The sequence below is a fragment of the Macrobrachium rosenbergii genome, chromosome 23 (assembly GCF_040412425.1).
Source record: "Macrobrachium rosenbergii isolate ZJJX-2024 chromosome 23, ASM4041242v1, whole genome shotgun sequence".
Lineage (NCBI taxonomy): Eukaryota > Metazoa > Arthropoda > Malacostraca > Decapoda > Palaemonidae > Macrobrachium > Macrobrachium rosenbergii.
In genome coordinates, this window is record NC_089763.1 from 47,536,969 (window position 1) to 47,551,968 (window position 15,000).

Genomic DNA, 15,000 nt, shown 5'->3' on the forward strand with positions numbered 1-15,000 from the left:
ACACACACATATATATATATATGAAATTTTTTATCACACCGTGATTTATATACAATCATGAAGCTACAAATGTCGCTTTATATCAAATTCACGCTACCTCGAGATTATCTCCGATGGAGAATTATCACCGAAGGGGAATTTATAGAAGTGATAAATGAATAAGTACCACCGGGACGCGAACCCTTGACATGGACCCATTCAGCGACTCTAGTGGTAACGTCCACTGGAGACACTGAATGGGTCCATGTCATGATCTCTTACTGTATCTGCTTTAAGAACAGCAGCAATCATTTTACACTCCTAAGATTCTCCAGTAGCAGTGGCTGACCCTGGGTCAGTACATTCTTTCTCTCCGGTCAACTCCTCTCACTGAATCTATCCTCAAGCAAAGGCCTACTGGAATTAAACACTGAGGTACAAAACTAGACTTTATTTGCAAATTTAACAAAAGTAATTCAGCAAAAACTAAGGACATGAAATGGAGTGGTTCCCACCCCCTATAAATGGAAATCCTCACTAGAGGAAATTCTGATTCACAAACATTCAGATTAATGATTCTAAGCCAATCAATACTAGTGACTAACATCCTGGTCATCAGGTTAAATAAACACGTCATAATTATTCTAGACCACAATAAATGTCATAGAGTATGTTAAAATAACCACTTCCAAAATATTCTTCCTCACAGGACGAACCCAGAATTCCTGTTAAAAGAAACATATCATATATTAAAACCTGAATTGGTGTTACAAGAAATCAGTATTCAAAACGGAAAAAAACCCACAATGGAGAACTGAATGGGAAAATGCATAATGGAGACACAGAGGAATTTCACAGCAGCATAACTGGGTATTTCTACATAATGTCTGGAAAAGATATGTGTTCATGAGTTATCTACTCACTTCTATGGCGTCAAGTAACAGATCTTCAGTGGTGGTCCTTGAACACTTCACAAGAAGCAACTCATACCCAGCCATGAAACGAAGTCCCCTCGCGATTGTCTGTTCCTCTGATAATGTACCATTTAGAGAGCGCAACACACATACGTGCTCACTTGACTTCTCCCTGGAAACGTGACGGCACCGGTTCAGTGTTCGAAGATCACACTGTCTCCACGCACTTAGGTCATGCACAGAGCGCCAAATATATGCGTCAGATATCCGCTGTATCAGCTATGTAAACCTCCAACGTCGACACCATTGCACCTGCAGCGGATGTGCTTCCACTAGCCAGCACATAGTTTGTCACAGACTTAACATATATATATATATATATATATATATATATATATATATATATATATATATATATATATATATATACATATATACATATATATATATATATATATATATATATATATATATATATATATATATATATATATATATATATATATATATATATATATATATATACATATATACATATATATATATATATATATATATATATATATATATATATATATATATATATATATATATATATATATATATATATATATATATATATATATATACATATATATATATATATATATATATATATATATATATATATATATATATATATATATATATATATATATATATATATATATATATATATATATATATATATATATACATATATATACATATATATATATATATATATATATATATATATATATATATATATATATATATATATATATATATATATATATATATATATATATATATATATATATATATATATATATATATATATATATATACACACATATATATATATATATATATATATATATATATATATATATATATATATATATATATATATATATATATATATATATATATATCCCTCTGTATAATTACATGAATGTTGATGTGTAATTGCTACAGATTTGCTAGAATTCCTGGTATTATAATACATTTAACGACATTTTACTTTCCATTCCAAAGTGCCCTTGTGTCCTTTCAGGCAACTTTCGGAAAACGCTTGTAGACTAGCTTTTTCAGCCGAAGCATTCTAATTGGATGGGGGATTAATTTGCTGTCGTTAATTAAAAGCATCGAGAAGTGCGTGAGAGAATTAAAAAAGATTTAGTGAATCACCCGAGCTGTTACAGTGACACCCCCCACCCGCTCTCTCTCTCTCTCTCTCTCTCTCTCTCTCTCTCTCTCTCTCTCTCTCTCTCTCTACACTTCTTTTATCTGTTTTTCATTCATATAGGTAACCACAAACGATTACACAAACTAACACACATACATACAAAGAAAGAAATACTAGGGGTCTTTCTTACCGGGGGGGAGGGGGAGATTAAACAAAAATGCCGAAATATACAGTAAATGTTTATGTATAAATAAAATCTGTAAGTGAATTTACTAGAGTAAGTGCACAGGAGCGACAGACATCAGTCCATAGGGTATGTTTGTTTGTAAACAGATGTGTTAATTAACTCTAAAATTATATACAGTTAGATGAAATTCTTTGTCAGCTAAACCATATTCATTAACTATAGTCTTATGATTAGATTCTTCACTATATAGGCATGTTTCGAAATATCTAGATTACCAAAATTTACACAGACACTGGTAAAATTAAATTAAGCTGCTGATTACCACGGTGACATAATACAGTATTCACACTCTTCTAATTAGGTAAATGTGTGGGCTTCATGATTATATATATATATATATATATATATATATATATATATATATATATATATATATATATATATATATATATATATATATATATATATCATATGTACCATATGTTTGTTTGAAATTACAGCCCCCCCATCCACAGAACAAATGGAAAGTTATGAAGTTTTCTGCTATAGCCTGTCTCCAAGTACATTATTTTAAATTTTTATTAAGCTATTTTTCATTTTACATCTCTTGTATTTTCAGACTGAATGACGGAGTTAGATATGCCCATGGCTAATGACTCAGAGGAAATCGGATGTATTGACCGAATTCGGGCTATAACCTTCAGAGAGGACAGGGATGCTGGCGCATCCTTCATTTCACGTTCCTGGATAGCTAAATACATTAAAAGAGATGAATCCTTTGTTAAAAGAAACTAGAACAAAAATCCATATGACTGTCATTGCGGAAAGAGTGAGAATCTTGGAAGGCCTGAAGTCCTTTCTCAGGAGTCAAAAGACATCATGGCTAAGGCAGTGGGTAGACCAAGGAAGTTTTACGTAAATTGGCACTTGCACTAGAAACAAAAAGGAGAAAGAAGAGAAGTTATAGTGTTGAATATCGTGAGCTGAAAAAATCTGGTATCAAGCCATTTCATGTTATGAGCAAGCCCAACATCACTCAGGAACAGAGAGAAGACCATGCATGGTTTTGTGGTTCATTTCTTAAAGATTGGGATGAAGCTGACTTTCTCCATGTTGCCACATCAGATGAATTCTTCATTTGCACAGTCAGGAAGCCAAATCATAAAAATGACATCATTTGGGCTGCAAAGTTGGATGATATCAGTGATGACGTGCGCTATCGCCAAGTTCTGAAATTTCCTGAATGTTTGGGAATTTTTCTGTATCACAGCCAAACGGTTAATGTGGATCATCAAAAACAAAGGACAATCATGGAACGGCGAATACTTCAGAGAAACTGTGCTTACTGGTGGAGTATTTCCTTTCCTCAAAGATCCTGAAAATGTGTTATCTGTTGAAGTAGTCACATTTTTGCATGATAAGGCACCAAGTTTCAAGGCTCTTCAGACACAGGAACTGCTTTGAAACAGTGGTATCGATTTCTTCTCGTCAAGTGAATTTCAAGGTAGCTCCCCTGACCTTAATGTGTGTGAAAACATTGGTAGTATCTTAAAGGATCATGGTGAAGCATGCACCAGTGAACTATGATGGTATACCAAGCCTCGACGACCTGCGAAGAGAGGTGACCGAAGTGCTCAGGGAAATGGAGTTTGAGTCTCAGCTTTTTTGCGATTTGCTGAAATCATACCCCTCAAGAATGCAGGCTGTGGTACAGGCAGATGGAGGCCACACAAAATATTAAATACTCAGAGAGAAACTTAAATAAATACCTGTTCTGAATTACTTTTGTTTTTGTCCATATCAATTCTAGTTTATGCTGCAGAGGGGGGACTCTAATTTTGAAACACCCTTTATATATTCATGATGTTGTCTTTCAATACGTATAGCATTCCATGATTTTGATGTATTTACTATTGTGGTTATAATGTATTGTGTGTAGTGATAATAATTGTTGAAATATTGTATGCAGTGTAATGTCAGATCTCAAAAGAGTTGGTGATTTGGGTAACTTAACAGCATAATTTGGAATTGGTAATATGTTTTATTAATAACGTAGTATGTGATCGCACAGTTTGTCCCCCAGCAACAAGTGTTCTGCACTCGTGATTTCGTATGTTGTGTTTTGGTTCAGTTGTCATCGCGAAGGATAATGCGTTAACAAGTGAGGGAATGGCAACTGAGCCGTGTAAGGTTTTGTCTCATAGAAGAAAAAGATGAATGATTTCGCAATGTTTCATGTACTGTCCTGGAAACTAACTTAGGTTCTTTGTCTTGTTTTGAAAGCATGCCGTTTGTGACTGGCCGGCTGCCATCTGTTTTGATTGTGCTGAGATTTTGTTGAGATTCGTCCCATACGATTTTCTGCTCGAGTACCGTATGCCTTTTTGAGAGTAAATGCATATACCTTGATCAATTATGTCATGTTTTCTAAGATTGTTTTGCTCTGAACATGTATTGTCCTGATGTGTTAGTTTTGGCTCCATAACATTTTGCTCTGGTAATGACGTGTGGCTCTCTCTCTCTCTCTCTCTCTCTCTCTCTCTCTCTCTCTCAAAAGAGAGAAATTATTAATGTAAAATATTTGTGTGGTCACTGGTATTAATCTTAGTTTTTGTGATCTGAATGTAGGAAAAGTGTGTAACGGCACCTAACAAAAAAGTGTGTTTTGTGAATTGCAAGCAGCTGCATTTCAGGTGATTTTGCGAAAGTTTTCACAAGCTTGTGTAAGGTAAAGTGAATTTTACTTATCATTACCATGGTATAATAAGGTATATTGAGAAATTTTTGCCGTAGTGAAATTGTTTTGGTATTTTTTTTTTTTGTATTTTTGTGTGTTCTTGTGTTTGCAATCTCTTGATTTTTCACATTTTGTATATTGGTGATTTAACATTCATTTACCTAGCATTTTAAATATTTCTTAATAAATTTAACATTGCATACTTGATTTAATTTTCATTTACTAAGATTTTCTTTTCAAATCTTGTGTAATTCTTAATAGTTTAAATTTTGCTTGATTAATTTAATTTATTGATAAATTAAAGTTTTTGTGATATAGTTTTGTTTAATAATTTAACTCAAGAATTAATTAAGCTTTGTGTTGTTTTCAAATAATAGTAAAATTTTTAAGGTTGTGAATTCTGATTATGAATTTTGAATTTAAAAATAAAAGTTTGTATTTAAAATTTAAACAAAACAGTGTTTCATTTATTGACTACCAGTGAATAGGATTAAATGTGTGCATAAGGCAAAGTGATAAACAAGTTTTGTTCCTTTAATTTTGATGAAGAAAATTAAGACCAGGGAAACAGTTAAAGTTGTTTGATGGAGTGATGCCCGTTTGCTTTAGTATATTTCTGGCTTAACTGTTGATACCTCACACTTGTTTTGATAAACTTAGTTTGAGTTTTTCATGTGATTAATAAGCATTTTAAGGAGTCACTGTTACCTTTAGAGTACTCAGTCGTAATTTTTATTGTTATGAGAGTTCAGGTATCTGGCTGAAGCGAGGTAAATTTTTGAATTCTGTGATTAGTTGTGTAATAACCAGGCACTTGGCGCACATCTTGACAACAGAATTTGGTGCCCAGGCCCGGGAACAAAACAAAATATCACTCTGGTTTATGGTTTTTACTGGTGTTGTTAGGGATATATTTTGATAGGAGAGTGACCACATAATTATTTATGCATTGTAATGTGAATTATTTAGTTGAGTAACTTAGAGAAAATGGCTCTGTTCAATGTGCAGAAGTTTTTAGCAGCTCCTTTCATCCAAGAGTTATCAGAATCCAATCAGACTAAGGCACAGTGGACTGCTTTAGCAGTGGCATGTGGGGATAATGTGTCTAGTGGTATGATTAAGGCACAAATCAGATGTATTGCAATCCAAGCAATGATGTACTCTGGTAAAATAGATGAAGAGCTTGGAGAAGCATCCTAAACCCTGACTGATTTGCCCAAACCCACAACAGATCAGACTAATGCCGCCCGCTATACTAATTACCTCCCCCGCCCCGCGTAAAAAATGCAAGGTGACAAAAGTTTATTCAGTAACTCTATACTCAAAGATACTGCATCAGACAACTACTACACATCATAATATTCTTACATATTACACATGGGCCTATCCTCACTATGAAATTAGCCCATGTCACAACTCCCAAAGTCATGTGAATGCGAGACTTCAGCATAAAAACAAAAGAAAGCATCTCTAAGATACCCAGTCTTGAAACAGGAAAAAAAAAGACAAACAAACAAAAAAGAAATTCATATATCTATCTATCTATGTCTAACACCACTGCCAATCACCGTTAAATGGCCCTATCCCCAGGTCAAATAGGGCCATTTTTTAAGAACAGAATCAATCATCTTACTTCTCTAAGATGTCTGGTAGCAGTGGCTGTCCCTGGGTCAGTAAATTCCTTCTCCTTTGTCGACTTCTCTCACTGTATCTGTTCTTAAAAAAAGGCCTACTGGAATTAAACACTGACATACAAAACTAGACTTTATTTGCAAATTTAACGAAAGTGATTCAGCAAAAGCTACAATCATGAAATGGAGTGAATTCCACCCCCTACAAATGGAAAACATCACTAGAGGGAAATCTGATACACACACATTCAGGTTATCAATTCTAAACCATCTGATACTAGTGACTAACACCCTGGTCACCAAATAAAGTAATTAGGTCATAGTTATTCTATACCACAATAAATGTCAACAGTATGTAAAGAATAAACACCACTCTCAAAATATTCGTCCTCTCAGGACGAACCCAGAATTTTTCCTATGGCCCAGATTAAGATATCATCACGGTGGTGGTCTTTAAACACTCACAGGGCAACAACACACACACACACACACGCCAGCCAGCCACCAAAACCAAAGTCCTGCTGTGGGTCACTGTTCCTCTGATAATGTATCATTCAGGAGTACAACACACATACGCACTCACTTGAATCATTTCATCCGGAAATGTGACGACCTTAGGTCAATGTTAGATCACGCTGTCTCCATGGACTTAAATCATGATTAAATAGCTCTCTGTATCGAACCGTGCAAGCCTGCAACGTCGACATAAATGCACCTACAGCGGAAGAGCCACTGACAGGTCAGCACATAGTTCTCCACTGCTGTCCAAAGTCAACAAGACTTAATATATATGATTATATATATATATATATATATATATATATATATATATATATATATATATATATATATATATATATATATATATATATATATATATATATATATATATATATATATATATATATATATATATATATATATATATATATATATATATATATACATACAGTACATATAATAAAGTGTGTGTGCATGTATTTGTGCGTTAGGTATATAGAACAATAGTTAAAGTTGGGAAGAAAAAGAAACTTTGAATGATAGAAAAAATGCTGGTATCCTAAAGATGTCGGTGTGTGAATATTTTTGTCCTGAACTACTTTTGCGAGGAGAATGCTGTGACTAACTATAAGAAGCCTACAGACAAAGTGAAGTTAAAATTAGGGAGACACGATAAGAATTATTCTCTATACTACCCTTTCCATTCTTTTCATGAAAGTCAGCTCTCAGATCTCTCATTGCCCTGCTCTTCTCAAAACGTACTCCTTTCTCTCAAAGCTATTTCGGAAAATCCTTCTTAATCTTGCTTCATTTTCCTCTGACTGACTAAAGCTGAAATGATACCTCCTAATTTAACATGAGACATGTCTACTGATCACAGGTGCTTGTGAAAAGGATTTATCTACCGAATGCTTATCTTCATAAGTATCATTCTTCCTTCACTCATTCCATTTACAAGAGAAGGGAAAAAAGATCATTCAAGTGTAAGATTATTCTAGGTAAAGTCAAGGGATTTTTTTTAATGAGATACATAAGAGATTCATTAAAACCAGGAAATTCGTTTGTAGTAATTATCTTTCCTTTGATGGCCTTTAATCTTATTTCCTAGATGTACTCCCTCAGGTCATAATGGGTTTTAAATGGTATCATAAATTGGAATTCGAGTCACATTAATATTCAGAACTTCTTTGCAAGGAGCAAAAAATAAGACCCTCAGAGAGGGGGAGAGCAAGAGAACACTCTTTCAGCTTTTATGGAAGCCCGGATACAGTCACAAAGGGACTTGACCAAACAACATTATTGATGAAACTAATTAAACTCGAGGAATTCTGCCTCTTTTTCCGTTACGAAATGTCATTTAAGTAAATATTGCAGGATTACATGAAGCATATTCTAGGATTAAGAGTAAGGGAAGGCGGAGAGTGTTGCTGAATAAGAAGATGCTCTTTGAAACTTTACTAATATAGTTAGCATAAGTTATGAAATAGGAATAGGCAAGGAAGGAAAACTGGAGAGAGAGAGAGAGAGAGAGAGAATAATTCTTTATAATTCTTTTGCCTTTTATTCAGTGAGTTCCAAATTACTCTAAAATTGGCACTGAAATCGGCTTCACAGGTTTTACATCGAATGAACCGGGAATTAAGGGGACTAATTTGAAGTCCCGTCTATTAACGATTGGAATCAAAGAGAGCTTTCAATGTCTACTTCTTTCTTTACTTTTCAGAGAATTGATATATTTATATCTGTGTACTTAATTGTATTGGAATTTTTCCTTTTATTTCTGCATATAGCTTCCTTTAGTGTTTAGTTTGGTTACATTGCTAAATATAATTTTTGATTTGATGGTGTACTAATATAATCTACTAGTACCTTACATGAGTCTTTACATATTAATTTTTCATCTCCACTCTTTACCAGCAAAAATGATTTATGACACTACACTCATTCTCATTCCAAAACGTAAATTATTCCCAAGGAATAACAAAATACTCAATAATAAATCAATTTTTAATTCAACAACTATTTATTAAAAATATCTATCTTATAATAAATGAAAACCGTTATATAGCGGACCAGGGCTTTTCCTGTAAATGTATTCATTATAAAGAGAAGATTCTACCATCAATTTAGCAGTTAGTTTAAACAGTCTTCAGTAATAGCCTAATATAAGCCTGCAAATCTCTTATCAACGGATTACGACACAAGAAATAAGTATGATATAATTTACTAATTCCACAGTGAAAATGAGAGAGGATTACAAAGTCTATCTCATTAGTGGATCAGAAAAGACTTATCCGGAGTGGTTTCCTCTGATTTTTAAAATCTCTCTCTCTCTCTCTCTCTCTCTCTCTCTCTCTCTCTCTCTCTCTCTCTCTCTCTCTCTCTCTCTTTCATGCCCACAACACTTTACGTACACAATAACTGTTATTCACAAGGATCATTAACATAATCCTATAGCTTTATCTATATACAGGTAACAATTAATTATCATTTCACTAAATAACGTATGTTTAATCAAATTCATATCGATTTTTAGCATATAAAAAACGCAAATTTTAGGTTCTCCAAGTTAGGTACTGAGATGCATATTCAAAAATATTTTATGAATTGTTTTGTCACATATCATCCTAACACCCAGTAATAATAAGGCCCTGATGCAGTTAGATAAGATAAACTTTATGATGATCCTAATTATGCTTTTCTGTACTTAACACGTCATGGACTTTTTTTAATGTCTGCCAATTGATTGTAAAGCTAAAATCAAATATACTCACCACAGCAGGTAATACTTTCTGATTGATTTTTGTTGACATCACCATTCAAAAATGAAAACTGAATAAAGTTCACAAATAACAGGAAATGAAATTTTTTAGCTCATGCAGAGGAATTATTGAAAACCCAGAATTAGTTACCATAAAATGTAGATGAAGATTAACTTGCAATGAATTTGAAACAGAATTGGTTAATACTTGAAAAGTTTTTCTTATATATATATATATATATATGATTATATACTTATATATATATTTATATATATATATATATATATATATATATATATATATATATATATATATATATATATATATATATATATATATATATATATATATATATATATATATATATATATATATATATATATATATATATATATATATATATATATATATATATATACACACACTTTTGTTGTTTCTAGACATGTGGCGTTTCTCAGAATGCGGTATTGTTTCAGGCAAACAGGACAACAGGCAGTCACTGAAATGTCCATAATCGCGTTCAGGATCAAGAACGGACGCACAGCGCTGAGCTCTTTCAAAGCAACGGCAGTTTTATAAATTAAAAAAAGGAAATCAATTGCGCCCTGCAACAGTCTACATTCTATCGAGCACTTTACCAATCTCCCTCTCCTTACTACCAACAGCTCCAAGAAGAATCTACTTGTGTGCCAATTCCAGTCACAAATGTCCTTTACTTGACATAATCGTCTCATAACATACGGAACCATTTTCACTTTTTGCCTTTTCGTAGTATCTGCGTGCTTTTCATGTTTTCATCCTCTCCCGCCATACATATGCTATGCAAAAGAGTCATGCCACAGTCGTCCAGATCTCCATATTTCATTCGTACTTCGTTTTGCATTCAAAACTCCCCCTTTATTTCCACAAAGAAGTGTTCGCTCAACTGCCTTTTCATTCATTCCAACTTTTGTTTCCGTCCACTTTCTAATTCGATGTTTCACCTGTTAATTGACGTATATTTTATCTCACCCCTAACACATCCATTAGCTTTTTTCTTCCAAATATCTGGGAGAGTTAACGATTTCCATTCTTCCACTAAACCTACCAACGTTTGTTACTTTATCTTCCTGTGTACTCTCATATTAATATTTCTAACGCAACCACCTACATTCAATTAAGAAAGAAAAGAACTTACAGAGGTTATTAGAAGAAATGAAATTTTAAATATAAAATTCATCTTGAATTATACGATCACTCCCGGAACGACAAAGATATTAAGAAAGGTGTAATGAAGGTTTATATATTCGTGGCTTGGGTGTAAATACTAGAGAAAGGTTGAGGGATAAAAAAAAATGATTTGATGTTAATTCATTGGTAGAGTATCTTGTAAATTGATGCTATGGATAATGAAGTATAAATATCTTAAGCTGTTAATATCCACTAAAAATAACTCTAAAACAAAAATGACTTTACCTTGAAAAGAAGAAAAGCCGTAAGCATTTAGGTAGGCTCCAGGACCCAGTGCCAGTCTCTTCCCAACTCTTGCATAAATAGGAAAGGTCCCAAGTGCAGTCTTTTCTAAAACATGAAAACAAAAGCAGCATTTCACATAATGAAGGGAGACCAGGAAACATCAAATTAAATTAAAATACAATATATAAAAGTGAAACAAAGTAAAATCATAATAGAATATATTTTAGTGAAACATAAAATCTAATCATAATATATAAAAATTAAACAAAATAAAATTATAATAGAATATATAATAGTGAAACATCAAATTTAATTATAATAGAATATATAAAAGTGAAACATAAAATAAAATTATAATAGAATATATTTTAGTGAAACATAAAATCGAATTATAATATAGTATATAAAAGTGAAACATAAAATAAAACTATAATAGAATATAAAATAGTGAAACATAATATGAAATTATAATAGAATATATAACAGCAAAATATAAAATGAAATTATAATAGAATATATAATAGTAAAACATAATAATAGAATATATAATAGTGAAACATAATAATAAAATATAAAATAGTTGAACATAAAATGAAATGATTACAGAATATATAATAGTGAAACAAAATGAAATTATAGTAGAATCTACAACAATGAAACATAACTTTCAAGTGAACAAAGTGTAAAGTGTCGCTTTCGAAGAGCTAAAAATAAAAAAAAGAGAGTAAGGTGCCTCTGTCTAGGTACCAAGAAAATCATAGGGTAGATTTCTAAACCCGGCCTCTTCACCTCCGACTTTTGTAACTGTTTCTTCTAGCACTCTCTCACTTCTCCTTGAACCTTTTTCGGAACTCCTATGAATATTTTATCTGAATTTGTTGTATGTAGTTCGGAGTTCTTGGATCTAACATGAAATATTCGACGTTGCAGGCAGACATAACCCTGGAGCCAGCGAGTAAGACTTTTTCACTGGGAAATCCGTTTATGTAATTTTGTTAATTATATATATATATATATATATATATATATATATATATATATATATATATATATATATATATATATGTGTGTGTGTGTGTGTGTGTGTATATACATATATATATGTGTGTATATATATATATATATATATATATATATATATATATATATATATATATATATATATATATATATATATATATATATATATATATATATATATATATATATATATATATATATATATATATATATATATATATATATATAGTCTATTGAATTTATACAAGAAAAGTCTCATGGCCGATAATCAAGCGAAAATAAAGCTAATTTAAATCAAGAAAACATTTCTATTCTGCTGTAAATATTTTGGTATTTTTTGTTAACTTTTTAATTTCATGTTACTAATTTGTATTAGCTTGTATGGTTTCATCTTTTAGGGTCAAGATTATTGTTCAATATGTTCCTTTTCAGAATTTAAACGTAATTTGACAATATTTGAGGGTAAAGTTACGAACTTCTCAGGTATCGCAAATGTCCCTACGCTCCTGTAAATCATAGGATTTAAAGGTAGGTTTTTGGACTGTTTTGCTTTGAACGACTGACGGTAGACCTACTGTCAATCGTTCAAAGCAAAACAGCCAAATTAAAAAATCGGGAAAATTAGTACTCAAAAAATCGTTTGACGATCATCATTAATCCTTGAACGATCACCGGTGAGCGATTATCGCACCGAGCAAAACCTACCTAAAGATGTAATATCTATTGACTGAAAAACTCCCTAGGAAACCTTCAACAAAAGTTGAATGATATCATACGACTGAGATTCTAACGAGTCCCGACTAGCACACTTCTGAAATAATGTTAGTCTGATAAGTTTGAGGAAACATATAAACCATATTTTTATATTTCTCAAGTGTTTTATACAGTAATCCTTCCATGACCTCCACACGCACAATGGCATAATCCTTGCCTACATAATCCTCTTAAGTCGCGGTGATTGAAAACAAACGCCGATTTAAGACGATCAAAAAGGATTATACTTATGTGAACGCGCCGCCCTCTTTCATTCTCTCACCCTCTGTGATCATGAAGTTTCTAATATATTTTCTTGGTAAACCATATATGTAACGTTTTATCCTATATCATATTATATTATAACTTATCTGCTTATTTTCCTGAGATGGTATGAAGGACGAATCAAACGGATATGAAACAGAATAAATTTATCATTGTTCACGCAGTGCTTCAGGAAGCTCTTATCAAGATGCCTGAAACCTTCCAATCAAGTAAAAATCAGAACGTTCAGTTCTCCAAAAAATCTTGGTATAATCATAAGGACCTAATTCCTTTTCTTAACTAACAAGTTGCAAAAAACTTCATTAATCAGTTTACAATCATCACACCTTTCGTGAAGGTAGTGATACCATTTAGAATACATATTTTGTAAATTATATGCAACAAACACTAATTTTGATAGATTTATGTCTATGGGTATCCAAATCTAGAAAGCGATTAGTAAATACTTGATACATCTCTAGAAAGTGATGTACTTCCTGTAGTGATATCCTGATGAATCATCTTCTTCTTCTTCTTCTTCTTCTTCTTCTTCTTCTTCTTCTTCTTCTTCTTCTTCTTCTTCGTTTAAAGTGTTTTTTTCCCATTTTATATGGGGATATATATTTATAACTATCTATCTATCTATCTATCTATCTATATCTATCTATCTATCTATATATATATATATATATATATATATATATATATATATATATATATATATATATATATATATATATATATATATATATATATAAATTTCTGACTCACGTCGGGATCGAACCCAGGTCTCTCAGGTGGAAAGCAAGGGCGTTATCCACTGGTGAGTCAGAAATTTATTTCTGTTCCACACGTGATTGTGTGTTGATGATTTCTATATATATATATATATATATATATATATATATATATATATATATATATATATATATATATATATATATATATTTATATATACAGTATTTATTAAACAAATCTTATTACGTGTTCAGAGTTATGTCTCCCATTTATACATGATTAGTAGAGCCTATACAGCAATAAAAACGATTTCCCACTTGGCTACGATGGTGAGGATGGGCTTATTCCAGCTCTAATTAATGTAATGTATCTGAATTCGACAGGTATATGTATGTACGAGCTGCAATAGACTTTTATCTTTCTCGTGGTCAGGTCGGCAACGTGACCTCGTTGTGAATATGGTATACGGGGTCGTTTCCCGCTACCGGACATCATAATTGGTTCATATTTCTTGCATTTGGATCCAAAGGCTTTGTAGCGACAAGCGTATTCAAAAAGCGCGAAGAATTCGAGAAGTCAAGAGGACATTGTGGCTATTACAATTACATAAGTATCTGGTAAAAGTGACCAGTAGATTCTATATATATATATATACATATATATATATATATATATATATATATATATATATATATATATATATATATATATATATATATATATATATATATATATATATATATATATATATATATATATATATATATATATATATATATATATATATATATATATATATATATATATATATATATATATATATATATATATATATATATATATAATATC

The 15,000-nt window shown here is 31.5% G+C and overlaps 1 long non-coding RNA gene across 1 annotated transcript in view; it reads right to left on the minus strand.

Moving 5' to 3' along the window:
• The window catches only part of LOC136851207 (uncharacterized), a 335,588-nt gene that overhangs the window by 22,282 nt on the left and 298,306 nt on the right, over positions 1-15,000 (minus strand). Inside the window, exon 4 of the long non-coding RNA XR_010856809.1 lies at positions 11,377-11,481. This is a non-coding gene — a long non-coding RNA (uncharacterized lncRNA). The remainder of the gene's footprint in view (positions 1-11,376; positions 11,482-15,000) is intronic.